The following is a 9,394-nucleotide window of genomic DNA, read 5'->3' as shown; positions in this document are numbered from 1 at the left end:
CCCTTAATTTTTTTGGGTGGCCTGTGTTAATCAACTCTCAATTTAGGGTAGAGTAAGCTACTGAACCCATTTCCCAAGACAAGTCAGAGATTGCCACTGGCAAGGCAACCCTGACATCTTTTTGTAGCCTTTTCCCTTGGCATTCCCTCTGTTAGGCAAATTGGTGCTAATTATGGGGCAAGTGGGAATAAGTAATCATCACAGCCTCCTGGAGACATCCTCAGGGCAGCTGCCCAGGCACATTTGGCTGTGTTTACAGAACATCCCTCACTCCCCTGAATGAACTCTGTCTAGTTTTTAGTAGCCCGCAGAGACTCTTCCAGCAGGAGTCCTTTATTGTGCATCTCTCTGTCCACCAGGAGATCGCCTAGAAGTTTCACAATGTGCTGAAAGCACGCTGGGTGAGGCTGAGCCCCACATTACATTACTAAGTGTCTATTTGTCATTAGTAAAGGGCTTTTCCTCACACCTAACCTCCCAGGGCCCGGACCCCTGGGGGTGGACACTGAAAAGAGCTGGATAAGACATGATGACCTTTGCAGTGTTTCTTGGCCACCAGCAGGGTGGGCACCCTGGCATTTTGAACAGCTCTGGGTAAGAGTCTGGGCAGCAGAGTGCCTCCACTCGCCAGAGGACACCTCGAGCTGAACGCTCTCCCCCTGCCATCGCCTGAGGTTTCATGGCAGTTGACTTCCCATGGAAACAAGCAGAAATCTGTTTTCATCATCCGGCAGTTTTAGTTTCCTAATTTGTATGGGAACCTGGAGATACAAACATGTGGTACATTCATTATCCCAGAAAGCTACAGCTGCAAGAAAAATAGTTAAAGCCAGTCTTAAAACTGGCAAGCATCATCATATGCCTTCAAATTACTTTCTGTAATCTCGGAGACTGTCCTCGATGCCGCCAAAAGAGCGGTTTCTGTGTCAGCTCAGGACTTCTAGCAGGACTTACACCTGAACCTGGGTGTGCTTCCCCCACAGCACAGCCCAGCCGGCCAGCTCCCGTGGTTGGATACGGAGCCCCTCTTACCTCCTGAAGCAACGGAGGGAGGGAAATGAACACAGGCTGGGTTCTAACCCTTGTATTTCCTAGTCCGGTGACCTTGGCCTAAAGCTGAGCTTCTCTGTGCCTCATTATCCTCATCTGAAAACTTTATTGAATCTTTAACACCATTCGTTGGACATCTATTTTGTGGCAGGCCCCATTCTAAAAACTGAGATGATAGCAGTGAATAAAATAGGATCTTCACCTTTGTGGAGTTTAGATCCTATTTTAGGGAAATAAATAAAACAGATGAGTAGGAGGCATAATATGTTCAGTGGCGATCAAGATTATGGAGAAGAATAAAGCAGGGGAAGGGAGTATTTGGGCAGGGCAATGACAAATTTGAAATACACTGGCCACCCAGCTGGCATGGCTCAGTGGTTGAGCATCAACCTATGAACCAGAAGGTCACAGATTCCTGGTCAGGGCACATGCCCAGGTTGATCCCCAGTAGGGGGTGTGCAAGAGGCAGCTGATCAATGATTCTCTCTCTCATCATTGATGTTTCTCTCTCTCTCTCTCCCTTCCTCTCTGAAATCAATAAAAATATTTTTTAAAAATAAAATAAAGTACACTGGCCAAGGAATTCTTGCTGAAGAGGAGGCAGGTGAGACAAGGCCTGAAAGGGGTAAGAGAGCTGAACCGAGCAGATGGTGGAAGAAGAGCATTTTGGACGGAGGCCCTGAAGTTGGAGAGGACTTGCTGTTTTGAGGAATAGCAAGAAGTCCAACATGACTGAAGTCCATGACTATGGGGCTTTGGGAGCCACCAGAGAGAATTTGATTGTGGTCATCCTCTTATTGGAGGGTTTTGAGCAGAGGAGACATGATTAAAGTTGTGTTAGGGTTACTCTGGCTGCTGTGCTGAGAGTAGACTGAAGGGGCGGGGTGGGACACAGATCTCTGTGGTCATTGAAGGGAGGCCTTATGATGGTTTGGACTAGGGGAATTGGCATTTGATGGTGAGAAGTGGTTAAATGCTAGCTAATAACACTATTTTGAAGGTAGAGCTGCCAGGCTGCCAGGTTGGATGAAGGATAAGTGGAGTGAAAGATTACTCCAAGGCTTTTGGTCTGATTACCAGGAAGAATGGAGTGCCCATTCTCTGAGATGGGGAATAGTAGAAGGGGAACGGGGCGGGGGGGAAGAATGGCAAATCTGGAAATCAGTTTTCAACATGCTAACTTTGAGATGCCATTTACAATGCAAATAGGTAAGATGAAAACATACTACTTATCAAACAGTACTCACCAAATGAAATGAATCTAAAAGAACAATTGCTTTTTTTCTTCAAGAAAAATAAGAGTAATCACTGCTGATGCTATGTGATGAGAAGCTGAGATGACTGAGAAGTAAGTAACTTGGTTTCTATGCTTTTCTAGCATTATTATTATTATTATTATTATTATTATCATCTCCTTGTAGTTAATTACCTCCTAGGATTTCAAAGTTCACAAATTTAAAGGTGAAGAAAGGTCTTGTCACTGGAACATACAATAAAGAAACACACATCCCCCTGCCCATTTACATTCAGTGCTTTCGTCTGAATGTTTGTGTTCCCCCGAAATTATATGTTGAAATCCTAATGCCCAAGGTGATGGTATTAGGAGGTGGACCTTTGGGAAGTGGTTAGGTTATGAGGGTGGAGCCTTCATGAATGTGATTAGTGTTCTTACAAAAGAGACTCCAGAGAGCTCCCTGCTACTCCACCACTACGAGAGGACCCAGTGAGAAGTCAGCAGTCTGCAGCCCAGGAGAAGCCCTTCACCAGAACCCTCCCATGCTGGCACCATGATCTTGAATTTCCCAGCTTTCAGACTGTGAGAAATAAGTATTTGTTTATAAGCCACCCAGTCCATGGTATTTTGTTATAGCAGCTAGAAGGAACTAAAACACACAGATTAGAGTTGGAAAGAGGGATATGACACACACTGACCACCAGGGGGCAGATGCAGGAGCTGCCCCTGGTGGTCAGTGCGCTCCCAACAGCCAACTTCCTGCGGTCCCTCCCTCCCATCCTATTCCCCCCTCTACCCCCCCATCCAGCCGGCACCAATCAGGACTGGGCAAGATGGCCCTCATCGCAGGCCAGGCCGAGGGACCCTAACCGTGCGCGAATTGGTGCACTTGGCCTCTAGTTTATGAATAAGGGTGTAGAGAAGACCATGGAGGAGAGATGCCTATGCTTATATCAGTTTCAAGAAATTCCCCCCTTCTTCCCCACTATATGGAAGGCTTGAAGCTGGAGCCTAGTTGTGTAGTAGAAATTATAATATCTAGCTGGTAAGGATGCCCAGGGCCTGGCACAACATAGAACTCAAAAAATTTTAGTTCCCTTTCTTTTTCTTAAGGACAAGACTCTTAGTGGGTACATAATAAATGTACTTAGTTCTAGATTTGAATTTAATCACTTTATATATTATTGTTTCTAAGGTACTGGAACAGATCAAGGTAGAGTTAAGACTTTAGAGCAGTGCTACCAAGTGGAAATATAATGCAAGCCACATGGGTAATTTTAATTTTTCTAGTATCCACATTTTAAAAAATAAAAAGAAGGAAATGAAATTGATTGTAATTATATGACTTAACCCAATGTAGCCAAAGTTTTATCCTTTTAACATGTAATCAATATAAAAATATTGATACATTGTAGTGTTTTTAACTAATCCTTTGTATTTCACACCTATAGAATAAAGTAGCCCCATTTCAAGAGCTTAATAGCCACACGTGGCTAGTGGCTATCATACTGGGCAATGCATTCTGATTTCAATCAGGAGGTATTATCTTGTTTTATGGTTTTGTGAACCTGACATTCACCTGTAGAAACATGGTGTATTTTCAGTCAGTCAGGCTCAGGTATTACTTGTTCCTGTGCTTTATATAGCAAGCAGGTATGTGGTTGCTATTCCTGTACACGTTGGGAACAGAGGACCTCAAACTGTCTTTGTGCACTGAGCACTTGGAATGATAAATTGCCCTGCAAGTCTCCTGCTTCACCTGCTCTCACCTCCCACAGGTAGAAACACAACCCAGTAAAAACCACAAAGGAAAGATCCAATAAAACTTTGGCTTGGGTGGGTAGTCAATCCCAATGGCTACATTTTAAAATGTTACTTTTCTCTGATTTTATGTTAAAAATTTCTGTGATGAAAAAGCATAAAAATGGTGGGTGGGGTGGGGGGGCACAACTTAGAATTGGTGGCAGGAGGTCTTCGAGGGAATGGCACACACAGGAACGACAAACAAAGGGAAACTATCTGCAAAAGCAGAGCTCCTAGGCACAGAATAAGTGGGGCCTTACCTTACATTTCAGATTATTAAAACAAATTCCATGCTTTTGCTGACTTGATCATGTTTCTAACTTACAAAATTTCTCCCTGACTCCAGAATATTAATGTTGGCCCTTTGTGGGGAGGGTTACTGTACACAATACTGGGTCTAAGCCCTTTAAATGTATTAATGTATTTTAGCCTTATGACAGTTCTATGATCCTTATAACAAACCTATAACAGGTTTGGGCTGAAAATAAAATAAAATGAAATAAAATAAAATAAAATAAAATAAATAAAATAAAAAAAAAATTTCTCCCTGACTCCAGAATATTAATGTTGGCCCTTTGTGGGGAGGGTTACTGTACACAATACTGGGTCTAAGCCCTTTAAATGTATTAATGTATTTTAGCCTTATGACAGTTCTATGATCCTTATAACAAACCTATAACAGGTTTGGGCTGAAAATAAAATAAAATAAAATAAAATAAAATAAAATAAAATAAAATAAAATAAAACAAAATATCCCAACCTACCAGAGAGTAAAGTGGTGGTTACCAGGGGGTGGGGTGGAGGGATAAGATTAATGGTATTTAAGGGGACAGATTCATAACAAGTAGTAAATAAGCCATGGAGATCTAATGTACAGTATAATGAATATAGACAATTTTATACTATGACTGTGTGACATGATAAATATCACTGCAATGGCAGTCATATAACAGTATATAAATGTATCAAAGTGACATGCTATACACCTTAAATTTACACAATGTTCCATGCCAAACTTTTCAAAATATTTTTAATTATCCTATATAATAAAAGGCTAATATGCAAATCCACCAAACGGTGGAACGACTGGTCTCTATGATGCACACTGACAACCAGGGGGCAGATGCTCAATGCAGGAGCTTCCCCCTGGTGGTCAGTGAGCTCCCACAGGGGGAGCACCACTCAGCCAGAAGCCCTGAGCCGGGCTCATGGCTGGCAAGGGCAGTGGCAGTGGTGGGGAGCCTCTCCTGCTTCTGCAGCAGCGCTAAGGATGTTGGACTGTCGGCTTAAGCCATCAGTCGAACACCCCCTGAGGGCTTCCGGACTGCCAGAGGGTGCAGGCCGGGCTGAGGGATGCCCTCCCCCAAGTGCACAAAATTCATGCACTGGGCCTCTAGTTCAATAAATAAAAAAGAAACAAAAGTGTATAACAGGTTTCAATCTCAGCTCTCACTTGCTAGTTAGGACACTCTGTGAGGTTCCATTTTATAATATGTAAATTATGAATAATAATGACTCACCTCATAAGATTGTTGTGAAAACTAACCTGAGTTGATCTGTGAAATGTACCTTGAACAGTGCTTGGCTACTTTGCAAATCTTGAGGAGAGAGGTTCCAGCATATTCTATGGCAAGGAGGCCACAGGATTAGACTCTTTTCTTCTGGCCAGTAATAGACAGTGGTTTTCTTCAAGAGCCACAATTTCCCTTGCCCATATATTAGAAAGTTTTGGAGGTTTTATATTAACCTTCAAGGCACTGGAGAATTTTCTAGAGTATTTACTGATAAAAATCAAGAACTTATTCCAACCTCACTGAAATTTTGAAGTAATATTTGAATAGGTAATACGTGGAAACTTAAAAGAAAATATACAAAAAGAAATGAGAAAAGAGTGTACAGTTACCAGTTTTTTGTTCATACACCAGAGATATTCTGTGATACCCAAGGGCTCGCCCTCTCTCTCACACATATACACTTTCAAATGCTCAACTAGCAAGTATATTCAACAGGCATGTATTGTTTTTACTGAGATATTCCAAAGCCCCAAGTGTTTGTAAACACTTCAAGCAAGAGTTTCAGTTTAGGAGTATTTATTAAAGTTTCCCCAAGGACACTTTCTTACAGACTCACACAGCTATTGACTGTTAGGGATAAGAAATGAGGAAAGAGTGTACAGTTACCAGTTTTTTGTTCATACACCAGAGATATTCTGCGATACCCAAGGGCTCACCCTCTCTCCCTCCTCCTCTCCACCTCACCCTCTCTCTCACACATATACACTTTCAAATGCTCAAGTATATTCAACAGGCATGTATTGTTTTTACTGAGTTATTCCAAAGCCCCAAGTGTTTGTAAACACTTCAAGCAAGAGTTTCAGTTTAGGAGTATTGATTAAAGTTTCCCCAAGGACACTTTCTTACAGACTCACACAGCTATTGGCTGTTAGGGATCATCTCTCCCAAGGCCCCAGAGAGGAGTCGATAATCAGGTATAATGAGCAAGAAATGGTAAGAAGAGAGCATAGGAAAGGAAGGTGAAGCTGATGAGCACCTACTGGGTGTCAGATATGACTCTAAAATTTTAAATGTACTGTCTTAATTTTCCCAACCACCCTGGAGATCATTATTATCCTTCCCCATGTTGCAAACAAGAACACAGGTTATAGAAAAGTTAAGTGACTTGCCCAAGCTAACACAGCTAGAAAGTTGAGGAGGCAGGATTCACTCAGACCTTACTGGACTTGCAACTCAACTGCCTTTGTCTAGTCCAGTGGTCGGCAAACTGCGGCTCGCGAGCCACATGCGGCTCTTTGGCCCCTTGAGTGTGGCTCTTCCACAAAATACCGACTTCTGCGAAGTTTCAATCGCACTGTACATGCACGCCTGCACGTGGTATTTTGTGCGGTAATTTTGGCCCCACACTCAAGGGGCCAAAGAGCCGCATGTGGCTCGTGAGCCGCAGTTTGTCGACCACTGGTCTAGTCCATTCCCCCATCAATCAGAAGGGAACAGACTTGGAGAATGTTAAATGCAGCTTTTTGGCAAAGCTGTATACATGGCATGCCTATACTATCTGGTCTCCCTTTTCACTCCTTTCCTGTCAAATAATAACTGGGTTATTACAACAGCATCAAAATCTGAAAAACTAACAAAACATCAAAAGTAATAACCAGTAGGCAGAGACCAGCGTCAACAATCCTTCTCTGTTTCAGTTTCTCTTCAGACATATGGGCCATTGGCCGGGACACATTGTCGTTGCTCATGGAGGTCCATCTAAGACAGGCACAAAGAGATGTTCATTTTTTGTTGGGGAAGGCAGATGCTCTACCCCTGTGCTGCCTTAGTGGGGCCCCAGAATCCTCACTTCTATGGCTAACAGAAAAGCAGTTAGGATCACTGAACACATACGATTTTTGTAAACAAAAATTCCTTAATAAAAAAAATAGATTCTGTTTTGATGGTGTCATTGTCTTTATCAGTCCGGGCTTCTGTAACAAAATACCACAGACTGGGCGGCTAAAACAACAAACATATATTTCTCACAGTTCTGGAGGCCTTAAATTATCTTGGTTCCGTCTGATTTCATGGGGACTCCACCCTTATGACCTCATCTAAACTTAATCACCTCTCCGGCCCCAGCTCCTGAGAGCATCACATTGGGGTTTAGGGTTTCCACATATGTGTTTTGTGGGGATAAACATTCTGTCCATAACACTGACAATAACAACATAATATATGCATACAGCGTGCGGCAAGGCTCACACTAGTCACCTCATTAGCCCCTCAGGCTTGTTGTTGGTAAGTTAGCTATTTTTATTTTCCCTGTTTTCCAGATGAGGAAGCTCAGTTGAGAAGGATCCAGTGATTTCCCCAAGGTCACACAGCTAGGAAGTGGCAGGGGGTGGAGTGCAAATTCTGGGTTTCTTATTAAAATCCCTGTTCTTTCAGCCGCATCAGGAATCAGGCCATGCTGCCTCTAGTATTAACAGCAGCGTTCCCAAAACAGGAAGAGCAATAGAAGTTTATTTAGTGCTTTACCATGTGCCAGGCTCCTTGAGCTCATTATCTCCTGGGGTGGGTATTATTCCTCTCCCTAGTACGTCTCTGAGAGAACCTAAAATTAACAGGGCTCAGTCATTTTCCAAGATCACACAGCGAGTACATGATAGAACAAGTCCTGGTACCGGGTCTAGCTAATTCTAGAGATTATGTTCTTATTAAACACTGTGCTCGAATGGCCTTTGAAATTCTTTTTACAAGCAGCGTGTAAGACGTAGAGGGGCTACATGAAGATGGAAAAATTAAAACAACAAAAAAAGAAAAGCGGCATGGAAGATGAAAATATTTTGTTACACATATTTATTGAGATTTTAGCCAGAAATGCAGTTCTTGCCCTTTAAAAGCGTTAGTGTCCTACAATGTACTCCATTGAATCCTATTTTCGGGGCACGCAGATGGAGGACAGATGTTTCTTTATGCTCTGAAAGGTCCACTCTATGTAGCTGACCATAATGAGATTGTATCTTGTTCTGAATGTTTCAGAAAAATGGCAACCGACAGATCATTCCAGTTCAAAGCCAAATCAGAGCAGTTACTGCATAGATTTGATGAAAACAACAACAGGATGTTACTCGGTGGTTTGGGTGGGAACTTTTCATGTCAGACTTCATTCTGAGCCACACAGATGTTTTCAGAGAGGCGAGCGTTCTACCCTGAAATTCAGCCTGAAGTCAGAGAATTGCATGATTGAGACTGACATGAAGCGGTGCTACAGGTGTGGGGAGAGCAATGCTGACCTTTATTTTGGTGCGATACAGAATTACAGGCAGAGTAAAGGCCCTGGGGCCATGGAGAGTGGGTGGGAACTTTGCTGTGGCTTGAGCATGACTCTTCAGATAAAAGACACTTTCTGTGGGCACTGCAGTTGAACTTCAGTGACAGAGCATACTTTAAACTAGAGGCCTGGTGCATGAAAATTCATGTACTGGAGGGGGGGTGGCCCTCAGCCCAACCTGCCCCTTCTCACAGTCCGGGAGCCCTCAGGGGCAGGAGGCGACCTGGCAATCAGGGACCCAGCAATCAGGGGAAGGAGACACCGAATCACACCTCTGTTGCTGGCAGCACAAGCTTTGGCTGGCCCTGGTTACCTGAGCCTTGGGTGGCACAGGCTGACATCTGAGGCTTGCCTGCATCTTGGGCCGCCCTGGGCGGCTAGGGGGCTGAGGGGACTGGGGGACTTCGGAGGCAGGCGTGCAGAGCGGCCGTCTCCACCTGGGGGTGAGCCCGGCCTTGCTGTGCACCTGCCGCC

This window comes from Myotis brandtii, unplaced genomic scaffold (assembly GCF_000412655.1).
Source record: "Myotis brandtii unplaced genomic scaffold, ASM41265v1 scaffold177, whole genome shotgun sequence".
NCBI classification, from domain to species: Eukaryota; Metazoa; Chordata; class Mammalia; order Chiroptera; family Vespertilionidae; genus Myotis; species Myotis brandtii.
Note: the sequence above shows the minus strand (reverse complement) of the source record.